Source organism: Aquarana catesbeiana, linkage group LG01 (assembly GCF_042186555.1).
Source record: "Aquarana catesbeiana isolate 2022-GZ linkage group LG01, ASM4218655v1, whole genome shotgun sequence".
Lineage (NCBI taxonomy): Eukaryota > Metazoa > Chordata > Amphibia > Anura > Ranidae > Aquarana > Aquarana catesbeiana.
The window spans coordinates 824,388,694-824,416,516 of record NC_133324.1 but is presented as its reverse complement, the minus strand read 5'-3'; positions in this window follow the sequence as shown (position 1 = coordinate 824,416,516).

Below are 27,823 nucleotides of genomic sequence, written 5' to 3'. Positions count from 1 at the left end.
TATTTATAATGGCTCTAGAATAGGACCATATAATCTTAAATAATTGAACCGTTGGTAGGGATTGATGTAAGTGGGTGAATCCTGCTTCTAAGTGAGACAATGCAGGACTAGGTAAGGCCACATGGTATTAATACGTTTCTAATTGGATCCAATGGATCTTTATGGCTCTGAGCCCCTAAGTGATGTAATTGTGAGGCGACAATGTAAAATCTGGAATGTGGGATTGCAAGACCACCCTGTTCCTTTCCAAATTGCAGCGTGTACAAACTAATTTGGGCTGCTTTGTTAAACCAGATCAAAGCTCTAAACTGAGAATTAATCAGAGCAAACCATTTATGCGGTATCTATATGGGTGCATTATGAAAAACATACAGAAATTGGGGGCCCCATACCATTTTAATTAGGTTACTGATAGTGGAAACTTAGACCACGCCACACATTTAGATCGAAACATCCAATGGGGATGCATAGAGTAGTTTAATCCACTTTAGAAAAGTAGTACCCGCCCCAAATCGTGACAGCACCCCCTATAGATTGGGCCACTTGACGCTGTAAAACGCTTTGGCAATGTCTAAGGAGAATATGGCTCTATTGCCCTGGTTATCAGTAGGCAATTGTAAATTTAAAAACAACCTACACAAGTTTTTGTGCCATAGATCTTGTTGGTATAAATCCAGATTGGTCTCTATGGATCAGTTTATGGATAACCCTTGCCAGCCTATTCGCTAATACACTAGCCAAAAGTTTTATATCAGAGGTAAGAAGAGAGATAGGGTGGTGTGAATCTGGCGACAAGGCGTCTTTCCCTAGTTTTAACAGCTCAATTATAATTGCCTCGTTAATGGAAAATGGAAGTTTACCTAAGTTCAGAGCATTATTAAACACCTTAAGAAGGTCCCAGAAGACAGCAGGGATGACTCAGAACGCGCAGCGCGACTCGCGCATGCGCAGTAGGGAACCAGGCTGTGAAGCCGCAAGGCTTCACTTCCTGATTCCCTTACTTAAGATGCCGGCGCCTCCACCTGGAGTCAAGGGACGGGTCGGCTTCGTTTGAGGACATCGCAGGCTCCCTGGACAGGTAAGTGTCCTTATTTTAAAAGTCAGCAGCTGTAGTATTTGTAGCTGATGACTTTTAATTTTTTTTTTTCAGGCGGAAGTCGCTTTTTGGCATCCGATGTCGATAATCGTGGTAGGAGGTATGCCTCTAAGAAATCCTAAATATTAGCCATAGATGGGTACACTTTGGAAGTATAGACTTCTGTAAAAAAATTCCCTAAACACCCGTGTAATGTCTGATGTTAAATAGGAGATTATACCCCGGGAGTCCGTCACAGCAGTAATATAGGATGATGCCTACTGTGCTTTGGCAAGCACAGCTAGCATATGTCCCGTTTTCTCTCCCTCTTCAAAATGACGTTGCAAGGAGAAACGCTTATTCTCAGCCAGTTGCAAAGACAGTTTGCATAATAAGGATTACGAAGACAGCCATGCTCGCCTGGCATCATCCGATTGGTTGGATACATATGCAGCCACCATCCTCTGAGCTTCCAGTGTAACAAATGATTCCCAGGCCTTTGTGTCTATTTTTATATGAGTTATTATTCTAATAAATTGCCCTCATAAGTAAGCTTTGGCTGCATCCCAAACCACACCTATATCTGCTGTGTCTAGGTTTTGTCTAAAGAAAGCAGTCAACAGTTCCGGTATCGGATCCGGGTCCGGAAACAGGGACAACCAGAATGGATACAACTTCTATCCCATTTGTCTCATGTAAGCCCTGTCCCGGAGATCCACCAAAAATGGTGAGTGATCAGAGATGTGTTTAGCTGCAGAATTAGGAGTCCACCAGCGGTAGCAATGGCTCATTACCCAGTCCTAGGTCTATTCTGGAGAGCCTGTGTTATCGAATGACATGAATATAATCTCTCGGAATTTGGCATTATGCTTCCTCCATGCATCTATAAGTCCCAGCTCCACAAGTAGGTGTGCAAAAGCTGTTGGTCCCGTGCATTTTCCAGGGGTCGTATTTACAATAGTTGTCAATTTATCCAGGGCTGGGTCTAAATAATTATCAAAATCTCCCACTACCAAGAGAGGAAGATCAGAATATTGGGCCATAAAATTTGCTAATGTTCTAAGGAGCTTAGCTGAGAATGGTGGAGGAATATATATCCCTATGAGCCAGTCAAGGAAGTACTCTGCTGGATGTATAGTAGCATATAAACCGTAGTCCTAAGGGAATACAGGCCAGGACAGGTTCATAGAAAATAACTTCTGGGCCAACCAGGCCACAAAACAACAGTACAAGATACCACGTGGTCCACACAGGACCATATAGGGAGCAACAATGGCAGCTTCCAAAGTTGTCATAGAGCTTCTTAGCAACAGTTCTGTCTGTAGCAATTGTAAGACATAGATAGCAACAGTCATTAGTGCACTCCGCCTATCCTGATTTAACTTGGGCAAGTATTCATTTAACATAAAGCTTTGTAGATTCTCCCTGCTTTAGGTTGGAGCATGTTTTCGGTTCCGTTCGTCATGGAAGGACTTTTCTTCTGTCCAACCATTGTGCTGCTGCTGTAGGTTTATCAAAGAAATGGAGCGCTAAAGATTCTGTACTGCTACAAAATCATGTGTGTAAAAACAATGGGGTTTATTTACTAAAGGCAAATCCACTTTGCACTACAAGTGCACTTGTAAGTGCAGTTGCTGTAGATCGCTGTAGATCTGAGGGGAAGTGCTAAAATTAGGGGAAGCTCTGCTGATTTTATCATACAATCGTGTACAAGCAAAAATACTGTTTTTTTATTTTCCTTGCATGTTCCCCTCAGGTCTACAGCGACTTTACTTCCAAGTGCACTTGTAGTGCAAATTGGATTTGCCTTTAGTAAATAACTCCAATGTGTTCAAAATCGATCTGAATCAATGTGAATAAACACAAATTGTATATTGAATACTAAAATGAGGCCATATAATATCCTGAAATTAATAAGTCCATTAAGTGAAGAAATAAATAATAGTGAAAAGAAATGAACTGGATCAGGTGAAGAAAAAATGTGTTCCTCGTGACATCAACGTGGAGTGAATATACAAAGTGACCACCCCCGGTTGTGAGAAGGAATGGACTCAAATGGGCATACACTCAATGAGTCAACATTGCGAAATGTCTGTCTGAGCCATCCATCGGACGGAGGGATCATCTTCCACTTTGGTCAGTATCGGTGTTAGTATTCAATATATAATTTGTGTTTATTCACAATGATTCATATCAATTTTGAACACATTGTTTTTACATACATGATTTTGTAGCAGTACAGAATATTTAGAGCTGCACTTATTTTTGTTTCTAGTTAGATTTGCATTTGTCTATTGCTGTGCTGGCTGCTGTTTGAAGTTTTCTGGTGTCAGGGCGATATACATAATTTTCCATTCTTATCAAAGAAATGGACTGTATCCTTTGCCTCCACCTGCAATCAGGCTGAATAGAGCATGGCATATTTTAATTCCAGGGATCTGAGGTAACGTTTCTCATCCATGAACTTTGTTCTTTGTTTCTGTAATTCGGCAGACAAATCTGGAAAGAGTGAGATTTTAGTTATTGATCGCCAGGGTCTCAGATCTGGATCTGACTTTAGAGAGAATGGAATCTCTGTCCTTGTAGTTGAGAGGTTTGAATAAGAAGGGATGAGGATTTCCTCCTGGTGGTGGAGGTCGTGCAGGCTGTGTGCCCTTTCAATGGAAAACATGGGGGAAATTGCTTCACTGCCAAAAATAGAAAGCAGCCATTTTTCAATGAAAGTCACTGGATTTTTCCCCTCTGCTTTCTCTGGTATACCAATGGCTCTCACATTATTACGCCTTAGCCTGTTTTCCATGTCATCTAGACGAGCCACATGTTGTGCAGTGAGGTGGGTATTATAACTAACATCCGCTGCAGGGGTGCCATATCATCCTCCTATAAAGCTGATTCTGCCTTCTAAGGCCAACGTTCTCTCTCTCATTTTTTGCATATCCTGTCTTATGAAAGTGATTCCAGTTTTTACCCCTTTAACTGCTTGCCGACCAGCCACCGCAGTTATACTGCGGCAGGTTGGCTCCGCTGTGCAAATTACCATACCGGTACCCTTTAAAGGTTATATAGGCGCGCGCTCTGCTGGAGCCAATGCTGCCAGCCATCCGCGATCGCTCCACAGAGAGCCAGAAGGGGATCTGTCAATGTAAACAAACAGATCCCCATTCTGTCAGGGGAGGAGAGAGAGATCTGTTGTTCCTAGTGATTAGGAACAGCGATCTCTCTCTACTCCCTGTCAGTCCACTCCCCCCACAGTTAGAAACACCTCCCTAGGGAACCCCTTGATCACCCCCTAGTGTTGACCCCTTCCCTGCCAATGTAATTTATACAGTGATCAGTGGCTATTTTTAGCTTTGATCACTGTGACAATATCACTGGTCACAAAAAAGTGTCAAAAGTGTCCGATCTGTCCGCCGCAATGTTGCAGTCCCGCTAACAATCGCTGTTCATGCCATTACTAGTAAAAAAAAAAAAATAATAATAAAAATGTTATAAATCCCCTATTTTGTAGACGCTATAACTTTTGCGCAAACCAGTCAATACACACTTATTGCACACTTATTGCATTTTTTACTAAAAATATGTAGAATAATACATATTGGCCTAAACTGATGAAGAAATTTTTTTTTTTTTACATTTTTTTGGGGATATTTATTATAGCAAAAAGTAAAAAATATTGTTTTTTTTTCCAAAATTGTCTGTCTTTTTTTGTTTATAACACAAAAAATACCACCAAAAGAGAGCTCTATTTGTGGGAAAAAAGGTGCTCAATTTTGTTTGGGTACAGCGTCGCACGACCGCACAATTGTCAGTTAAAGCGACGCAGTGCTGTATCGCAAAAAATGGCCTGGTCATTAAGGGGGTAAATCCTTCCAGGGCTAAAGTGGTTAATCTCATCAGTTAGCGCTGTAATAGAGACATTACATGAGGTAACGGCTGTAAGAATATCTCTTTGGGTTGTTTCGCTCTCTCCCATGGAGGTAGTGGGCTCCAGGGGCCTAGCAAATATGTCTTCCGGGGTACTAACTGTGTCCCAGTCAATGCATGATCCATTAACATCCTCAAAGGGAACTGTAGCACTCTGCCTCCGAAGCACATCCTGAGGAGTCCTCTGTGTTGGTAGACAGTGCCGATGGGTTTTTTGACAAAGCTTTGCAGAACAGCTTTTGAGCAGCCTGCTTGTACTTCTCCTTGTGTGTTCTCTGCGATAGGGCGCCATCTTGGTCCATGAGGTCCAGGTGTCTTTTGTGCGCTTTGTCATGATTGCTGGTGTGACAGAACCCGGTGATAGGTAGCTCAGAGCCGTGGAAGTTACCGGTGGAAGCAGCGGTGTAGCTGAGTCGTGTATTGCGGTGCCCGCTGGATCATACAGTGGATTGTCGACGGATGAGACAGAAGAAGCATCTGGCTACATTCGCTGCCTGGCCACGCCCCCCCACAGAGAGATTTTAATTACAAACAACATTTGCCCATTAGCCGCCACATTACACATATAATGAATCCCTGGAAATGGTAGCCAAATGCTGTGTAATAAAATGTCCAGCAAGCATTCGCTGTGAGATTCTTTATATCTAAACCCCTAAGTTACAAAGTTACATAGGTTAAAAATAGATATCTCATCTAGTTCAACCAATAGAAGAAAAAAAAAAAAAGAAAACCTCCATATACACAATCCTATTCCTGTAGTTGATAGGGGAACGCAAATAAAAACCGTAATAAAGCATGATCCAATTTGCTCTAGCAGGGAGACAAAAAATTCATTCCTGATCCCCCAGGAGGTGATTGGATACTCCCTGGATCAACTATCCCTGGAAGTGTTAAAGTGATCGTAAAGGTTTACATTTGTTTTCCAAAATAACAAACATGTTATACTTGCCTGCTCTGTGCAATAGTTTTGCTTTTGGTTCCTGGCTCCTCTTCTCTGAGTACCCCCATATCAAGACGCTTGCTATAGGTGCACTCGAGCAGGCTGGATCCCGAGCTGCACTGTCTGCATCTGTTGACACATGCAGTGTGGCTCAGCCCCATCCCCTGCTTCGTAGTCCTTGGATTTGACTGACAGCAGCAGGTGCCAATGGCTCCTGCTGCTGCCGATCCTGCTGTGAGAAGAAGGGAGAGAAGAGCAGCATCACAAACTATTTATGCAGTTAGACCCCTTTCACACTGAGGTGTTTTTCAGGCACTTTTTGGGCTAAAAATTGCGCCTGTAAAGCGCCTGAAAAACGGCTCCCCTGCAGTCTCAGTGTGAAAGCCTGAGTGCTTTCACACTGAGGCTATGTGCTGGTAGGACGTTAAAAAAACTCCTGCAAGCAGCATCTTTGGAGCGGTGAACGCTGGAGCTCTGTCAGAGTGACCATCAGGTTCTTGGTCACCTCCCTGATCAAGGCCCTACTCCTAAAGCGCCCCTGCCCATTGAAATGAATGAGCAGCGCCGCCAGCAAAGTGCCACTGCACACACCTCCTGTATGAGAGTGCCCCCTCTCTGTTTGAAGGAGCACAGAAATACATTTTCGCAGCAGTTTTGTCAGTCTAGGGGGAAGGGAGTGTTAAATGTACTAGCAGATTTAGATACATTAACAACTTGAAGCCGAACTTCAGCTCACACTTCATAATCAGTTACATCAAACAGTTTTTTCCTTTTTGGGATAAAGGGTTTTACATGACTAAATAAAAGCTGATGAATGCATGCACCCGTCAGTGGTAAATGGTTTGTCTCAAATTTGTAAATTGATACATCTGGAAAAGAGCTTGTTTTTTTGAAAAACAACAAACTTAATGGCTGGATCACCAGATGAAAATAGAAGGAAGAAAACCTAAAAAAGAAACTTAATGCAGCCATCACATCTAAGAATTGGTAAGCTGCAATATAATAAATGTTTGCTCTTGGGTTTAATACTGCTTTAAAGAGGAACTGCAGTCTGCTCACATAATGTGTAATAAAAATATCTTTGCCATTCTGAAGCTTCCCTCCAACCACTTTGCATATTATTCTATATATACTGTGACTCTGTACTTGCCAAATATGCTGCAGAAATCTCCCTCCACTAAGAATGGCTGCATCCATTTTAACTGTGGGTAGCTGAAGCTGCTGCCTGTTCACTTTCTGCATGTAAAGACACACACAGAGGCACTCCTCCAGTTCTGCAGCCCTGTAGCTTTCATTGGCCCTCTTATGACTCATCCCCTTTCCCTTCCTGGCAAACTCTCATAAGAGTGAGAGAGAGAGATGTGCATGATGTCATAAGCCTAGGCTAATGACCAGACAAGAAACAGGAAGTGTGATGTATAAGGTATTTACTGGCAGAAAATAAAATGTTTTACTATCCAAAGTTAAAACAACAAGAGCAGAAGATCGGAGGTATGCTTTAACCTCCCTGGCGGTATGATTATTTTAGATTTTTGATGCTGAAAGCGGTACAATTATTTTGCATGGAAATTTGGTGTTATTATATTGTAGGCCTGCAATTCTTAGGAATAACTCACTTAAATCTGTCCAAACAAGAGTCTAGTAGACATCCCGGGTATGATAAAGTTTGAAAAACGAAATCATAAATTATAATATAATAAATAACTAGAAATAATTATAACAAATAATAATATAATAATAATAAAAATTATTCAATAATGTAATCAAATCAAAAACACTGAAATTTTCTCAGTTGCAGAATTGTCGCTTTCATTACTTTCAGTGTTTGATGATGAATTTCCCCACAAATAACTATCGCTTAGTTCTGCAAGTGATTCTAATTTATTATCGCTGTTTTCTAGCTGGTCTAAAACCACTTTTGATGTAAAGGGACAGTTTTGGTTGCTATGGAAAATCTCCAGTTTCCAGGCAGAAAGAACAGTATTTATAATATAAAACTGCATGCAGGATACTGGACAGAACACTAGGGACAAAAGGGAGGTGAAATAAATTGATACAGTAATGTAATCTGTAAGATTTGCAGTGTACTGTATGTGTATTGTGTGTTTTACTTTTTGAATTTGGCGCCGTTCTCCGTCCCTGTGCGTCGCAACGTTCGCAGGGTACGGAGCTCGGCCCCGTGATAGATCGAGCGGAGGACAGCTCGCACACACAGCGGGGAGACATCACATGATCCTAGGGACAAGGTAAGTAACATGTACCTGGATCCTGCGATGGGATCCCGAGTGTGGCTCGGGGTTACCTCTTTTGGTACTGAAAATCCACCCCGAGCCACACTCGGGAATACCGCTAGGGGGGTTAAGGTCCCATGCACAATGGGCATCTATCTCTCGTGCTTGGAATTCTGGTATTTTGAAGGGAAAGGTCAGCCCACAGCCCAGCCCTGTCCCACTGCCAGCTTCTTCTAAAACTCTATGAGAGACTAAAAGCTGTTGTGGCTACACTGTACATTGTGCAATAAGTCTGTGTTCCGGGTATTCGTCCCTGGGCCCTAAACGTTAAACTCATTGCACTGTCCAGCCCCATCCAGCCAAAGCAGCTTTCAGCCTCTGAACGTGTTTTACAGGCTGAAGACTGCGGGGCTAGATAGTGCACCTTCCAAATGCACTAAAATGCTGCCTAAATGGCCATTGCGCAGGAGGTCTAAAGCCCCGTACCCATGGCCAAATATTGGGAGACATTGGCTGATTGAAAATAAAAACGGCCGACATTTGGCCTGTGTGTATGCCACCCTGTCCGACAGAAGCTGTTTGGCCAGCTTCTATCAGACGAAAATGCTAGAAAACCAGCAGCCGACTGACTCCCGATCAGCGCTCTCAGCCAATGGCAGAGAGCGCTAATCGGTGTGTATTGTGGCGGGGGGGGGGGGCATCCCCCCTCCAGAATGTCAGAACACAACAGTCGTCCCCCTGTCAGAACACAACAGCTCAGCAGGGGAGATCGCTATACTAACTTTGCATAGTTAGTACAGCGGCTCTGACCAAAGCTGGCAGTTTTAAACTCATAGTATGTACCAGGCTTTAGTCTGCAGTCTCTGGCTGAAATGCTATGTCTTAAATATAGAGGGGCTGCAGTTTTCAGCTGCCCCTGAAGTCTTCCCCCAGATTTCTCTCTGATCATTCCACCAATTACCCATTGTGTTAAACTTGGTGTCCTAGGAGCAAATGGGCCAAATATTGGCCAAAATCAGCCAGTACAGTAGAAACCAGGTGACTTTCGGCCCATGTGTACATCTCCCTGTCTGACAGAAGCTGATCTCATGACCTACTTCTGTTGAACGAGCATGCTGCAAAACCAGCATCCAATCACAGCAAAAGAGAGTGCTGACCAATGTGTTCTGTAGGGGAGATCGCCGCATTAACATCGCTTGTGTTAGTACAGCGATCTGTTCAGTGTTTTATCGTTCAGCCTGCTGAATTGAACGGAGAAAAAAACCTATATTGTGTACCTGGCTTACATTTGCAGTTTACTAAAAAATAACAATCTCTATAACAATAGCGAGTCAAGCTGAGAATCACTGCTTCAGTAAAACAGCCCAGAATACAACTACTAGCAAATATCCTCATGGACAGTATCCTTCATTGTGAAATCCAGGGTAGATCTGATAGCACAGGTGAATCGCTGGAAGAATCCAAGCCCAAGAACAAAGTGTCACCCCACTGGGACTGGAGTACAATCAGGGCTGCTGTTAGAAATCATGGGGCCCTGTACAGCCTTTCTGGCAGCCCCCCCCCCCCCCCCCCCCCCAGCCCTGCTTATACACTGACTTTACCCCCCTACTCCCCGAGAATTCCCACTTCTTGGGCCCCTCTGTTGAATCTGTGAACTGATGGGGTCTGGGAAATGTAATTTAAGCCCTTGCAAACAAGTAGGAGCAGGGGTGTGGTCTAGTAAAATCCATTTAATTTAAGCCTCGGTAAACAAGTAGGAGCAGGGGTGTGGTCTAGTAAAATCCATTTATTCATTTAGAAAGAAATGGACAATAAAGTTGTTCTGGGCCCCCCTGTTTAGCTGATGAGGTCTGGGCCCAGTACAACAGGACCAGTTCTACTCCAAAAGAAAGTATCATAACACAGAGTGGCACTGTGGATACATATTAAAGTATAAGCGTGCCAAGTCCTAAAACTTCATTGACAAAGGAAAAAATAGGGGGACTTTGGACTTTGTAGGCACAGTATTACCACGTATTCACATCAAAACTAATTTATTGAAAAAACATATACATAGAAACTGCGTTAAAAACCACAAATCACAAAAAATATAGTACGAAGTATTAAATAGATCGATTGCTATACAAAACCATCTATATACACAGCTCAGATGTGAGTATAGCCAACCAGGGTAACGACAGGTCCGAGGCGATGGTTGAATAGCAGATCAAAGGATAATAGATTCGTATCGCATAGGTGTGTACTAGTTTCGCGTGTCTTCACGCTTCTTCAGGAGCGAACACTGTGTTGTGGCTGACAAGGTACATAACATATAATTAAAATACATCACCATAAAAACCCACCATATGAAACACTACAAAAACTGTAGTCATACAGTTAGAAAAAATGTATAATAATGAGAACTAATGCTGGCTAGATCAGTGCGGCGAAGGATAAGAAGCCAGAGGGGGCAGCGAGAAGTCACCACGGGGACGTGCAGAACAAAGTTTTGGACTGTATCTCCAAGGGGTATCAAAGTAGAGAGCTGTAAGTCCAACAGTGGACCATATATTAAAAGTGGGAAAGGAAAAAATAGCAATAAGGGGGAAGAAGAAAACAGGGGGAGGAAGGGGACAAAACGAAGCCGAGAGGAAAACAAGAAAAAGGGAGATAGAGAAGGGGGGAAAAAAGGGGAGACAGGAGAGGAAGAGAAGAAAAGAACTCACAGGGAAGCAGAGAAGGAAAGAAAGAGAGGGGGGGGGGGGGGGAGAAAGGGATAGAGACAGTAAGTACTTACTAAGTATGAACGTAACAAGTCATAGAAATGACCCGCAGGAATTTTGAACACAGCAAGCGGTACAAAATAGCACCACACATAGTAGATCCAATAGAGATCTAAGGGACATATGTTGAGACCTACACAGGGATATAGAGGTAGATTTAGTAAGAAGTGATAAATAGGCAGGGGGTTATTGGGTTGACACGGTATCAGGCAACTGACTCACCAGTGATTTCATTATTTAATAGGGTTTATATCTTGTAGATAGTAAAAAGCTAATGCAGATAGATATAGGGACTTGTAGAAAGAGCAACGCCGTTCCTTACCGAGGGACGCGCATGCGCACTGGAAGCCTTTGGCCGGTCCAGATGACGTCACGCCGGCAATGCCGATTGGCTCCTGAAGAAGCGTGAAGACACGCGCAACTAGTTGAGCACCTATGCGATACGAATCTATTATCCTTTGATCTGCTATTCAACCATCGCCTTGGACCTGTCGTTACCCTGGATGGCTATCCTCATGTCTGAGCTGTGTATATAGATGGTTTTGTATAGCAATCGATCTATTTAATACTTCGTACTATATTTTTTGTGATTTGTGGTTTTTAATGCAGTTTCTATGTATATGTTTTTTCAATAAATTAGTTTTGATGTGAATACGTGGTGATACTGTGCCTACAAAGTCCAAAGTCCCCCTATTTTTTCCTTTGTCAAGGACCAGTACTACTGCCTTATCAGCGGCCCTGAGTACCATGGTAGTGATCAGTGAGGAGCTTGCCACAGCTTATAGAAAACGCATGCTATTACTGTAGGCTCTGGTCCAGCTGCCTGGCTGCAGATCACTTGCCCATCTACCTCTGCCTTATCAGTCGTGGTCCATCGGAGCTGCTCAGACAGTTGTGGGAAAAGGAGCCTGTGCCTGCATCTCAGCATAGTGAGCAAATGGGACAGTAAGCATTCACTGTGCTGTCCTCAGCCCCTCTAATACTTACCTGAGCCCGTCTTTATCCAGCAATGTTGCAGGAGTGTCTAAGCTGCCCAGGATACCCCTCCTCATTGGCTGAGACAGCAGCGTGGCATGATTGGCTTCCGCTGCTGTCAAACAAAATTATTCAGCCAATCAGGAAAGAGAGGGGGTGGGGCCGGGTCGCGGCTCCGTGTATGGACACAGGGAGCTGTAACTCAGCTCGGGTGTCCCCATAGCAAGCTGCTTGCTGTGGGGGCACTCAACAGGAGGGAGGGGCCAGGAGCACGGAAGAGGGACTGGACAAGAGGAGGATCTGGGCTGCTCTGCGCAAAACCAACTGCATAGAGCAGGCAAGTATAATATGTTTGTTATTAAAAAAAAAAAAAACGAGACTTTACAATCACTTTAACATTCCCTAAGCTGAAGGGTGTTTTGTAAAACCTTGTATATACTGCCCTTTAGGCTGAATCCTGTGTGTACAAGGCCTTAAAGTGAATTGTAAATCTGATTTTAAATTGCAAAGGTTGTGTTTACATCTGAATGATAAAGCTAACTAAAATAAGAAAAACTGTAGATATGAGATCTAGTTGTGTTTGTAGCATCCAAGTAGAACTAAAAACAAAACTTTTTTTCATTTTGGGGTAAGGGTTAAAACCCCTGTCAGATTTTTTTTGCCATCTGTGTCCCATTGGGGAGATTTTCCTTTACTTCCTGTCCCATAGCCAAAACAGGAAGCGAGAGGTAATACTGGGGTGTCACTAGAACTAGTGTCATTATTAGTAGATTTCCCCTCCTGTTCCTGTTCCTGTTCTGGCGTCAACCCAAAATTAGAGATTTTCTTTTACTTTCACTTTCGATGATATCTGTAAACAGGATTAATCTCCCTAACAGGGGCACAGACAACAATAAAAATGGACAGGTGTTCTAATCCCTCTCCACTCTATAAAAATAAAATAAATCCAGACATCCCTTTAATCAGTTAAAAATGCACTTACTCTATATAAACAAGCTACAGCACATGTAAACCACTTCCTGAAACCACTTGCGCTGGTCAGACCAGAAGTATGAAAGCGGAAGTGATGTAGGAAGCCCCACACAACACGTTTCGTCACACTGACGTCATCAGGATCAAAGGAACATGGTATATTACTTACTCAACTGGTTGAAAGATTCACAGTCCAAAGTCGCCTCTTCTCCAGCAGCGATTAATAGTGTCTTGTCAAAGACATGGCTGTAATCAGACGTCTGGCAGGATTTGCTGATTTCTACAGAAAGAATGAGCTTTCCTGCTTTAGAGAAGGGTGCACGGCATGTAGCATTCCATGGTTTCCTTACTCCGGTAGATAGAGATGAAATTAAATATTTTAAAGGCTGAAGACTGCAATCACAAACCCATGGATTGTCTGATAAATCAATATCTGCTTTCAGGATGTGTTTGAATAAAAATACCAGGGGTGAGAGGCTCAATAGAGTATTGCTATTTAGTTTCAGAACCTGTAAAAATAAATTGTGAAAATTACATATTTAAACAATATTTTTGACTCTGCTTTTTAACTTGGATTCTTTATTTTGTCTACCAAAAGCCTTTATTTATCCAGCCTAAAAGATTCACCTTTTTGTGATCTTATTACCTACCACTACCACTAGGTGAACTAGGCAGTCGCCTAGGGCGCAGCCACGGCCACTGGTTCCATATCTCGATGTGTGACAGTAGTAGTCCTTTCTGGGTGGCGCCACCGTGCAGTCTTGTAAAGGAAGAGGAGGAGGTGCTGCGAGCTTATCACAACCTCGATCCAACAGTTGTTGGGTCAGTGAGTGGATTCATGTGCTCCCCTACCCCGCACCCTGCGGATCTCCTAACATGTGCAGAGCGAGGATAATGGCCGCCATGGCTGAGCAGCTCCCTGACCTCATCTCCGGGATGGACAGCCGTAGTGGACGGCCGCAGGCATTGCACGGGAAAGGTACATACAGCCCAGGCCATTGCCCCCCCCCCCTGATAGACCCCCCTCCCGAGAAAAAAAATTTAAACACATGTCACTGCACTATAAGTGAGCAGGGACTTAGGTAGAAGTTCACCTGCATCCTTGGTGTCACTGAAAAAAAAAAAAGTCCCTGCCCATTTATGGTGTCTGGAAGAAAAAAATTGTCCCTGTGTCTATCATATGTGACATGCACCAGTAAATTTAAGGGAGTGGGGTGGTAGTGGTAGGAAGCTTGCAGTGAGAATGAAGATTACAGGGAGTGGGATGGTAGGAAGCTGGCAGTGGGATACAGGGGGGATATCGATGACAGGGGGTGGGGTGGTAGAAAGCTGGCAGTGGGGTACAGGGGGGATATAGATGACAGGGGGTGGGGTGGTAGGAAGCTGGCAGTGGGGTACAGGGGGGAATATAGATGACAGGGGGTTGGGTGGTAGGAAGCTGGCAGTGGGGTACAGGGGGGTGAAGATGACAGGGGGTATGTTGGTAGGAAGTTGGCAGTGGGGTACGGGGGGATGAAGATGACAGGGAGTGGAGTGGTAGGAAGCTGGCAGTGGGGTATGGGGGGATATAGATGACAGGAAGTGGGGTGGTAGGAATCTGGAAGTGGGGTATGGGGGGTGAAGATGACAGGGATTGGGGTGGTAGGAAGCTGGAAGTGGGGTACGGGGAGATGATGATGACAGGGAGTGGGGTGGTAGGAAGCTGGCAGCGAGGTACAGTGGGGATGAAGATGACAGGCGGTGGGGTGGTAGGAAGCTGACAGTGGGGTACAGGGGGGGATATAGAGGACAGGGAGTGGGGTGGTAGGAAGCTGGTAGCAGGGTACAGGGGGATGAAGATGACAGGGGGTTTGTTGGTAGGAAGCTGGCAGTGGGGAACGGGGGGGGGGGTGCGAAGATGACAGGGAGTGGGGTGGTAGGAAGCTGGCAGAAGGGTACAGGGGGATGATGATGATGACAGGGAGTGGGGTGGTAGGAAGCTGGCAGTGGGGTACAGGGGGGATGATGGTAACAGGGGGATGCATATGGCAGGGGGTACAGGGGGAATGATGATGACAAGGGGATGCATATGGCAGGGGGGTGATGATGACAGGGGGATGCATATGGCAGGGGGGGATGATGATGACAGGGTGATGCATATGGCAGGGAGTACAGGGGGGATGATGATGACAGGGGGATGCATATGGTAGGGGGGTACAGGGGGGATGATGACAGGGGGATGCATATGATAGGGGGGTACAGGCGTGATGATGATGACAGGGGGTTGCATTTGGCAGGGGGGTACAGGGTGGATGATGACGGGGGATGCATATGGCAGGGGGGTACAGGGGGGATGATGACAGGGGGATGCATGTGACATGGGGTACAGGGGGGATGATGATGACGGGGGTTGCATTTGGCAGGGGGGTACGGGGGGGTGATTACAGGGGGATGCATATGGCAGGGGGGGTACAGGGGGTTGATGATGACAGGGGGATGCATATGACAGGGGGGTACAGGGGGATGCATATGGCAGGGGGTGTACAGGGGGGTAATGACAGGGGGATGCATATGCCAGGGAGGGTACATGGAAAAGCATATGAAAGGGGGGTACGGGGGGAATAATGACAGGGGGATGCATATGACAGGGGCGGTACATGGGGGATAATGACAGGGGGATGCATATGACAGGGGAGGCACAGGGGTGATAATGACAGGGGGGGTACAGGGGGGATAATGACAGGGGGATGCATATGCCGGGGGGGTACATGGGGATTCATATGAGAGGGGGTACAGGGGGATAATGACAGGGGGATGCATATGACAGGGGGGGTACATGGGGGATAATGACAGGGGGATGCATATGACAGGGGGGGTACATGGGGGATAATGACAGGGGGATGCATATAACAGGGGGGTACATGGGGGATAATGACAGGGGGATGCATATGACAGGGGGGGTACATGGGGGATAATGACAGGGGGATGCATATGACAGGGGGGGCACAGGGGTGATAATGACAGGGGGTACATGCTGGATAATGACAGGGGGATGCATATGACAGGGGGGGTACATGGGGGATAATGACAGGGGGATGCATATGACAGGGGGGGTACATGGGGGATAATGACAGGGGGATGCATATGACAGGGGGGGCACAGGGGTGATAATGACAGGGGGTACAGGGGGGATAATGACAGGGGGATGCATATGACAGATGGGTACAGGGGGGATAATAACAGGGGGAGGCATAAGACATGGGGGGGTACAGGGGGGATAATAACAGAGGAATACATATGACAGGGGGTACAGGGGGATGCATATGACAGGGGGTACGGGGGGATAATAACAGGGGAATGCATATGACAGGGGGGGACAGGGGGGATAATAACAGGGGGATGCATATGACGGGGGGATAATGACAGGGGGATGCATATGACAGGGGGGTACAGGGGGGATAATAACAGGGGGATGCATTTGACGGGGGGTAGAGGGGGATAATGACAGGGGGATGCATATGACAGGGGGGTACAGGGTGGATAATAACAGGGGGAGGCAAAAAAGACACGGGGGGTTCGGGGGGATAATAACAGTGGGATGCATATGACTGGGGGGATAATGACAGGGGAATGCATATGACAGGGGGGGGGTACAGGGGGATGCATATGACAGGGGGGTACAGGGGGGATAATAACAGGGGAAGGCATGGGGGGGTAATAACAGGGGGGTGCATATGACAGGGGGGTACAGGGGGATAATAACAGGGGGATGCATATGACAGGGGGGTAAAGGGGGATAATGACAGGGGGGTACAGGGTGGATAATGACAGGGGGATGCATATGACAGGGGGTACAGGGGGCATAATGACAGGGGTATACATATGACGGGCGGTAGAGGGGGGATAATGACAGGGGGATGCATATGACAGGGGGTACAGGGGGCATAATGACAGGGGGTAGAGGGGGGATAATGACAGGGGGATGCATATGAAGGGGGGGTACAGGGGGGATAATGACAGGGGTATGCATATAACAGGGGGGTACAGGGGACATAATGACACTGGGATGCATATGACGGGGGGGTACAGGGGGGATAATGACAGGGGGATGAATATGACGGGGGTACAGAGGGGATGACAGGAGGATGCATATGACAGGGGGGTACAGGGGGGATAATGACAGGGGGATGCATATGACAGGGGGGTACAGGGGGGATAATGACAGGGGGTTGCATATGACGGGGGGTACAGGGGGGGATAATGACAGGGGGGATAATGACAGGGGGGGATAATGACAGGGGGATGCATATGACAGGGAAGGGTACAGGGGGGAATATGGCAGGGGGATGCATATGACAGGGGGGATAATGACAGGGGGATGCATATGGCAGGGGGGGTACGGGGGGGGGGGATAATGACAGTGGGATGCATATGACAGGGGGGGTACAGGGGGGATAATGGCAGGGGGATGCATATGACAGAGCGGTACAGGGGGGATAATGACGGGGGATGCATATGACAGGGGAGATGATGACAGGGGGAGGCATATGACAGAGGGGTACAGGGGGGATAATGACGGGGGATGCATATGACAATATGACGGGGGGGGTACAGGGGGGTAATGACAGGGGGATGCATATGACAGGGGGGTACAGGGAGGATAATGACAGGGGGATGCATATGACAGGGAGGTACAGGTGGATGATGATAAAAAGTATGATGTCACGACTTGAGGTAGGGTGGTGGGATGCCAGGAACAATGGGAAGATGAGGAGCATGATGATGGCAGCGGGACAGTAGGTGGCATCATATCATCAGGGCTGTGTGTGAGGTGGCAGGCGGATGGTAGCAGGGATGTTCGGGGCGCCCTTGGTCAGGGAATGATGTCAGTGTCGGCCAGCAGGACCGCAATGCTGTATCAGCAAGCTAAAATCTATTTGTATAAATTTACTTTACTGCGATTGAAAAAAAAAACAACAAGCTATTCTAAATGTCATCTACTACAGTATATAGCATGCATGCATCTGAAAACAGTTCTCATGGATAATAAATGATCAAGCAGGAGCCAGTGTTCAAGCTATGATTTCCTTAATAACCTGTTTCATTAGATTTGATTTTAAATAACCCAAATAAAACAAGTCACCTGTAGATTTCTGAGATCCCGAAATGAATCTGGATGTATGTTGCTGATCCTGTTCTCCCCCAGATCTATGTGCTGGAGGTTTGTGCAGTTTGCAAAGTCATCTCCTTGAACATACAGAATTCTGTTGGCTGATAAGCTAAGAGTCTGTAAAGATTTCAGTTTGCACAGTCCTGTATGGGAAACGTACAGTGTAAGTAAACACAATATTATCTGATATAGGTGGGACTCTTTTTTTTTTTTTTTTTTTACACACACACTTGAAAATGTAGTTTGATGTTGTGGATGCATCTTATTTATTGGTGGGCAAAAATAAGATAGAAGACCGTGTTTATTTTCATTAAGTCCTCTGACCACTGGAAGCACCTTTTTTCATCACATACAGGGGTATTCGCACTAGCATGTTGCAGTAATGTGCAGTAAAATGTACCTTTTATACTGCGTTACTACAAAACACATGAAATGTGTACCTTGGCATTGCAACACAATGCACTTGAGTTGTAGCAATCCTTAACACGCCATAATGCAGTGCATAATTTGAATGAGCCCTGGTTTAAGGAAAAGAGTAAAGAACTAATAACTGCATACATGTAGCATTAGCCCATCCATCAAATCACGGTAAGGTATATCTTGTCCTGAAGGGCAGACATCTCACTTCCTTTCATGCTTAGTGAGACCTATAGCCATTGTTCAGTAACATTTATTCTAGGCTCACACCTACGTGTTTTTTTACGTAGTGTGTTTTACAGTTTGCAGAAACGCACTATGGTCCATTTAACATGGTTTACTATGGAACACGTTCACATCTATGTGTTTTTCAGCCAATGTGTTTTTTCTCTCCATACAACACTGAGTATAGCTGGTTGTTAAGGAGCAGGCTGGGAAGCTGGCTGCCGCATCCTTGAAGACTGATGAGTCATTAGCTGTCAGTCTGAGGCGAACCCCTCACCAAAATTTTTTTTTAAATGGCGTGGGGTCCCCTCCCCAAAAATCCAAACCAGACCCTTATCCAAGCATGCAGCCGTGAGGTCAGGAAAGGGAGGGGATGAGCGAGCCCCTCCCCCTGAACCATACCAGGCCACATGCCCTAAGCATGGGGGGTGTTTTGGCAGCCATAGACAGTTCGAATCTCGGACGGTTAAGCAGGAGCTGAGATTCGAACCATGTATGGGCAGCCTGAATGTACCAAGTTGATCAATCGACCAACTTGGATACAGCCAGGCTGCCAAATCTTACATGCGTTTGTGGCTAGCTGGTATAGCCTCTAGCAAAAATCACGGTCTTCCCCCGTCATGAGAATACAAAGCACACCAAGATTCAAGTAAGAATACATGTGATACAAGTTCATAGCTGATATGACAACTCATATTATCTTTAACCACTTCCGGACTACCCCACGTACATTTACTGCAGCAAGGCGAAAAAATATGTCCAAAGACACCGCGCTTACTCAGTAATAGCAGCTCACACAACAAAAAAAGGAAATTTGTAAATAGTGCAGGTATATATAGTGTAGCGCTAGTTTGAATGACAAAAGCTAATGAGATAGCAAAAGAGGATGTATCAAACAGTTGTTCATAACACCATGCGTTCAAACCGGTACTGAAAAACACTTCAATATGTATCTATTATATAGAAAATCAAAAAAGTCCCAAACAGATGGTGGTGTTCATACACCACATAGATGAAATGGAAAGAAGAAATGCACAATAATTGGATCCCCCATATGGAAGCAATGCAGGCTTACCGGAACCGTTGGACTCATAGAGACATATGTCCCCTGAGTCAGTAATGCTTGTATTGCCACCAGGCAATGAGATTGGGTCTCTCAGTGGAACAATATGAAATCCAAATGTTGTTTCTAAGGCTCCCCGCACAATTCTCCCGTGTATAGCCCAGTTACGTAGTAGCTCATAGAAGGTAAAAAAGGGGCCACATAGTATAATACCGTTTTTATAAAATAAAATTTAATTAAAGTAAAACACTTACATTTTCCATGCTAAAAAAGCGCTTATAGTAAAACAAATGGCAGGCAGTGGAGTCTCCCGACGCGTTTCATCTACTCAGACTTCATCTGGGGTACTCTACCACTGCTGCCATATTCACTTATATAGGAAGCAAGACCCCCTTTGATGAGAATCCGGCATGTGCCGCTTGTTTACATGCACTTCCGGGTATCGCCAAAATGGCGGCCCCGCGTGCGTTCCAGGCCTCTCTCTAGTAACCAATATGCGTTCCAGCCCTTCCTTATAAGTATTATGTATGAAAAATAAAGAAGGAAAATATACCCATTTGCCAAGAAATTCCCAGGTGATATAAATAATTAAGTATTAAGTATGTAACATATAAAAAATAGTGAAGAAGTGATGTGGATGAAAAAAGAAATCGTCCGGTGGTCTCACAGGAAGTGAGTAAAGCCAAATGGCTGCTCTTCATGACGCAAATAGCGTCATCTTCCGCCCGAGTGGAGCGCAAGCTAGGCGGCCGTCCGCCGCATGCGTACCACGCCTCAAATGTGTGGTAGTAGTAAACACGGCGCAATGTCGTCACCAGCGGTCTGGTCATACAGCCCGCCCACCGCTAGATATGTGACGTGCCATAGCGCAGCACGCACTGTGTGCCATATAAATAAACAACTATGTGTATTAAGTAGCCTAATGATTATTTTAATGTTTATTTTAATGTTTATGTGTGTAAGAAATGTGTGTAAAAAATAAAAAAATAGAAAATGTGTGAAATCCCTCATTATGAGACTAGTCATAACGTGGTTGTGGAAACAAAAAACTAAGTAAAGGTGCAACAAGTGTGTATCAGCTAATAATGATCTGTCTGCAAAATGATAGCAGATATATGTGTTGCACTAAAGCAACAATTTAGGTGTGTGTATTTATGAATTTTCTCTTTTATATACTTAGTGTGACTAACTGCTTTATGTGCACTATTGATGTAGACTACAAAAATAAATTGTGACTCAAAAAACAGTAACAAAAAATCTTCTGTGATACAAGGTCACAGAGATATAGGTCCAAGACAGATTCTCAATGGGTGATCCACATTATATAAAGTTACATACCTCATACAATATACATATATAAAATGCAAATCAAATGGTGACGTGTATGAAAATGCACATAAGAATGAAATTTCATATGTGTAGTACCTATTTGACTAAATAAATATATCTAATCCCACCATCTTGTATACCCAAAATTCATTAATGAGAGTATTAATACAATAGATAGTACCTGTTTGCCTCTAAAAATGAACCTACTCCCATCGATTCTAAGATTCATTAATGAAGGCATTAATATCCAAATCCACATTCATACCCCATGGATGGAGGGACCGTAGTTCGTGGATCCAGAACTGCTCGATTATACCCTTTATCTAGAAATCTCTGTCTCAAGACCTCTGCTTGTGTAATGAATGTATCTACATCGGTACAATTCCTACGGAGCCTTAGAAATTGGCTCCGAGGGACAGCATTGAGCCAGGAATCGTGATGACAGCTATCTCTGGGGATAAAACTGTTTCGGTCTGTTGATTTAAAATAAGTATTAAACTTAAATTGACCATCTACAATTTTAATTTCCAGATCCAGAAAATGGATCCCCGTTTTGCTGGCTTCGTATGTAAGAGAGATGCCTCTGTTATTGGAGTTCAGATCTTCAAAGAAACTTGCCAAAGTTTCAAAGGTACCACTCCATAGGAGGAGGATGTCGTCTATATATCTTGCCCACAACACCAATGATGTGGTGCGGTGGGCATAGACGACATCCTCCTCCCACTTGGCCATGAAGAGATTCGCAAGGCTTGGAGCAAACTTAGCTCCCATGGCTACACCGCGCTGCTGAAGATAATAGCGCTGGTTGAACCAAAAATAGTTGTGTTCCGTTGCAAATTCTAAAAGTTCTATCACATAGTCACTCTGAAAAGATGCCAGGGACTGTTCCCGATCCAGGAAGTGTTTAACCGCTTCTATGCCTCTTTCATGTGGTATACATGTGTACAGAGATGCTACATCTGCTGTCGCTAAGATGTAGCCATCCCGCACATCTGTACTCTCAAGGAGTTTAATTGTGGAACCCGTATCCTTCAAAAAGGAAGGTGTTTTCTTGACTACAGGTTGCAAATAAAAATCAATATATTTGCCAATGCGTGAGGTAATAGAATTAATGCCACTCACGATGGGCCTACCTGGAGGGCAGGTCGGGTTTTTGTGAATCTTTGGCAAAAAATAGATAGTGGGAATTCTGGGTGCCTTAGGTATCATAAATGCTTTTTCTTTTTTATTTAAAATTCCACGGTCATATCCTTTATTCACCAATTTTTGAAGTTGTTTTTTATATATGTTGGTGGGATTATTGGCGAGTTCAATATAGGTACCTGGTTCATTTAAGATCCGGTACATCTCCTCCTCATATTTATCTTTATCTAAAATCACTATGCCCCCACCTTTATCTGCCGGGCGGACAACTATATTTTTCCGTGAACATAGGGACCGTAGTCCCTCTTTGGATATTGGGGGGTGTCTGATGCGTTTCTCGGGTAGTTTTGCAAGGTCGTCCAGTACCAGATCTCTGAAGATCTTAACAGCAGGTGCTATGGGGACGGGAGGAGTAAAAAGAGAAGGATTGGAGAGTCCAGAGTGCACAGTCCCTGAAGTGGCTGCTGGATAATCTGTCCTCACAGGATTAGTAACAAGATATCTCTGTATGTTGATTTTACGTATATACTTATGGATATCTATATAAGTATGAAATTTATTTAGTTTGTTTGGTGGGGCATATTTCAGGCCTTTGTCTAATACTGATATTTCTCCCTGAGAAAGTGGCTGGGTACTTAAATTAAATATACCCTGCCCTGCTACACTCTTTTTCTCTTTTCTCCTCTGTAATTTCTTGCCTCCCCAGCATCCTCTCTTGGGTCTGGACCTCGTTTTTTGGGGAGGCGGTCCTCGCGAAAACCCTGGTTGCTATAGGTGTTAGGACCATATGTGTATGAATGGTCTCCATGGCCACCCCTCCTATCGCTAGAGTTATCTGCGTCTCTGAGAGGTGAATAACGATTATGGGTGGGGAATGGAGAAGAAGGGTAGCGGTAGTATGAATTTTCTTCATAATAGGGATCTTGCCATGTCCCTTGTCCCCCCGAGGGGTGGTGATAAGGCTGATTTTCATGATTTCGGTAAGGCAAACTCTCATAGTCACGATGGGGGCGAGTGTCTGAGTATTGGGTATTACCTCTAAAGTTACCCCTATTTCCACGTTTGCCCCTATAGTTGCCCATACCTCTTGAAGGTCGTCTGGGAGTTTGTGGGCTAAAATGTCGTATTCTAGATTGTGATGAATAAGATACCCTCCTTTGTCTTTCTTGGCTTCTAGATGTTCGGCCTCCATTTAAATTCGATGGAGGGACCCGGGTAGCCAAGGCTACCTGTGTGTGTGATGGTGGGTTGACCTCCATATCACTAGTTGAAGATTCTGTGGAGGCAGCAACATTAAATAATTTCTGCCAACCAAAGACATTGTTTGTTCTATAATCACCTGTATCTCTAGAATATTTTTTCTGTTTTTTATATTTTTGTTCCTTGTCTTCCTTTTCCAAATGATTTAGAAGATTAGAAGACAGTGAACTATATTCTTGGGAGTTTTTATGCATTGATAATTTGTCTTTAAGCTCCTTAATCTCTCTATCGAGAGAAAGGAGTCTTCTGTTTTTCTTAGAAATGAGGACATTCAAAAAACTGATACCTGCATCGTTAAAGTATTTAAACCATGAGTCCAGGTCTGTTTCGCCTTGTTGGGGTTGTACCTCCCAACGTAGGCTTCTAGGTACCATCCCTTCTGAGATGTACTGTTGTAAAAAGACCAGATCCCATTGGAGATGGAGTTCGGTTGTCATAACATTTTTCAACCTCAAGAATAAACCCCCTATTTCCGTCTCGTTACCAATAGCTATAAACACTCTCGGGGGGACAAGGGACATGGCAAGATCCCTATTATGAAGAAAATTCATACTACCGCTACCCTTCTTCTCCATTCCCCACCCATAATCGTTATTCACCTCTCAGAGACGCAGATAACTCTAGCGATAGGAGGGGTGGCCATGGAGACCATTCATACACATATGGTCCTAACACCTATAGCAACCAGGGTTTTTGGCGAGGACCGCCTCCCCAAAAAACGAGGTCCAGACCCAAGAGAGGATGCCGGGGAGGCAAGAAATTACAGAGGAGAAAAGAGAAAAAGAGTGTAGCAGGGCAGCGTATATTTAATTTAAGTACCCAGCCACTTTCTCAGGGAGAAATATCAGTATTAGACAAAGGCCTGAAATATGCCCCACCAAACAAACTAAATAAATTTCATACTTATATAGATATCCATAAGTATATACGTAAAATCAACATACAGAGATATCTTGTTACTAATCCTGTGAGGACAGATTATCCAGCAGCCACTTCAGGGACTGTGCACTCTGGACTCTCCAATCCTTCTCTTTTTACTCCTCCCGTCCCCATAGCACCTGCTGTTAAGATCTTCAGAGATCTGGTACTGGACGACCTTGCAAAACTACCCGAGAAACGCATCAGACACCCCCCAATATCCAAAGAGGGACTACGGTCCCTATGTTCACGGAAAAATATAGTTGTCCGCCCAGCAGATAAAGGTGGGGGCATAGTGATTTTAGATAAAGATAAATATGAGGAGGAGATGTACCGGATCTTAAATGAACCAGGTACCTATATTGAACTCGCCAATAATCCCACCAACATATAAAAAACAACTTCAAAAATTGGTGAATAAAAGATATAACCGTGGAATTTTAAATAAAAAAGAAAAAGCATTTATGATACCTAAGGCACCCAGAATTCCCACTATCTATTTTTTGCCAAAGATTCACAAAAACCCGACCTGCCCTCCAGGTAGGCCCATCGTGAGTGGCATTAATTCTATTACCTCACGCATTGGCAAATATATTGATTTTTATTTGCAACCTGTAGTCAAGAAAACACCTTCCTTTTTGAAGGATACGGGTTCCACAATTAAACTCCTTGAGAGTACAGATGTGCGGGATGGCTACATCTTAGCGACAGCAGATGTAGCATCTCTGTACACATATATACCACATGAAAGAGGCATAGAAGCGGTTAAACACTTCCTGGATCGGGAACAGTCCCTGGCATCTTTTCAGAGTGACTATGTGATAGAACTTTTAGAATTTGCAACGGAACACAACTATTTTTGGTTCAACCAGCGCTATTATCTTCAGCAGCGCGGTGTAGCCATGGGAGCTAAGTTTGCTCCAAGCCTTGCGAATCTCTTCATGGCCAAGTGGGAGGAGGATGTCGTCTATGCCCACCGCACCACATCATTGGTGTTGTGGGCAAGATATATAGACGACATCCTCCTCCTATGGAGTGGTACCTTTGAAACTTTGGCAAGTTTCTTTGAAGATCTGAACTCCAATAACAGAGGCATCTCTCTTACATACGAAGCCAGCAAAACGGGGATCCATTTTCTGGATCTGGAAATTAAAATTGTAGATGGTCAATTTAAGTTTAATACTTATTTTAAATCAACAGACCGAAACAGTTTTATCCCCAGAGATAGCTGTCATCACGATTCCTGGCTCAATGCTGTCCCTCGGAGCCAATTTCTAAGGCTCCGTAGGAATTGTACCGATGTAGATACATTCATTACACAAGCAGAGGTCTTGAGACAGAGATTTCTAGATAAAGGGTATAATCGAGCAGATCTGGATACCGAACTCCAAAGAGTGACCAATATAGAGAGAAATACTCTTTTAATAACAAAACCGGAGAGAGAACCAGATACCACATATAAATGGGCATTGTCTACTACATACTCAATACAACACAAACAAATTAAGAGCATCATGAAAAAACACTGGGGGGTGTTAAGACAAGATAATATCTTGAAAAGATATTACCGGAACAAGCCAAGATTATATTCAGAGGAGCACCATCCCTACAGGGACAGGTAGCACCTAATATCATTAACCCTCCAGTACATCCATCTTTTTTTCATGACTGGACGGGGTTCTATCCCTGTAAAAAGTGTGTTGTTTGTCGACACAATATGCCAATAAGAAGAAAACTAACGGAATTTACATCAACGGTCACAGGGAAGAGTTATGTTATCAAACCCTTCTGCACATGCAATACCAGATATATAGTGTATTTAATTGTTTGCCCTTGTGGCAAACAATATGTGGGCTGAACAACCAGAACTTTTACGATAAGAGTGAGTGAACACATCAGCCTCATCAAAAGTAGAGACTCAAAACATAGTGTCCCCAGACACTATAAAGAGTGTCATAACAGCGACCCCGCTGGCTCACTATTTATGATAATTGACAAATACACTCCCCCATGGAGAGGCGGGGCCTTGACCAGAGGCGTTTCTCGTTTAGAAACATTCTGGATCCACGAACTACGGTCCCTCCATCCATGGGGTATGAATGTGGATTTGGATATTAATGCCTTCATTAATGAATCTTAGAATCGATGGGAGTAGGTTCATTTTTAGAGGCAAACAGGTACTATCTATTGTATTAATACTCTCATTAATGAATTTTGGGTATACAAGTTGGTGGGATTAGATATATTTATTTAGTCAAATAGGTACTACACATATGAAATTTCATTCTTATGTGCATTTTCATACACGTCACCATTTGATTTGCATTTTATACATGTATATTGTATGAGGTATGTAACTTTATATAATGTGGATCACCCATTGAGAATCTGTCTTGGACCTATATCTCTGTGACCTTGTATCACAGAAGATTTTTTGTTACTGTTTTTTGAGTCACAATTTATTTTTGTAGTCTACATCAATAGTGCACATAAAGCAGTTAGTCACACTAAGTATATAAAAGAGAAAATTCATAAATACACACACCTAAATTGTTGCTTTAGTGCAACACATATATCTGCTATCATTTTGCAGACAGATCATTATTAGCTGATACACACTTGTTGCACCTTTACTTAGTTTTTTGTTTCCACAACCACGTTATGACTAGTCTCATAATGAGGGATTTCACACATTTTCTATTTTTTTATTTTTTACACACATTTCTTACACACATAAACATTAAAATAATCATTAGGCTACTTAATACACATAGTTGTTTATTTATATGGCACACAGTGCGTGCTGCGCTATGGCACGTCACATATCTAGCGGTGGGCGGGCTATATGACCAGACCGCTGGTGACGACATCGCGCCGTGTTTACTACTACCACACATTTGAGGCGTGGTACGCATGCGGCGGACGGCCGCCTAGCTTGCGCTCCACTCGGGCGGAAGATGACGCTATTTGCGTCATGAAGAGCAGCCATTTGGCTTTACTCACTTCCTGTGAGACCACCGGACGATTTCTTTTTTCATCCACATCACTTCTTCACTATTTTTTATATGTTACATACTTAATACTTAATTATTTATATCACCTGGGAATTTCTTGGCAAATGGGTATATTTTCCTTCTTTATTTTTCATACATAATACTTATAAGGAAGGGCTGGAACGCATATTGGTTACTAGAGAGAGGCCTGGAACGCACGCGGGGCCGCCATTTTGGCGATACCCGAAGTGCATGTAAACAAGCGGCACATGCCGGATTCTCATCAAAGGGGGTCTTGGTTCCTATATAAGTGAGTATGGCAGCAGTGGTAGAGTACCCCAGATGAAGTCTGAGTAGACGAAACGCGTCGGGAGACTCCACTGCCTGCCATTTGTTTTACTATAAGCGCTTTTTTAGCATGGAAAATGTAAGTGTTTTACTTTAATT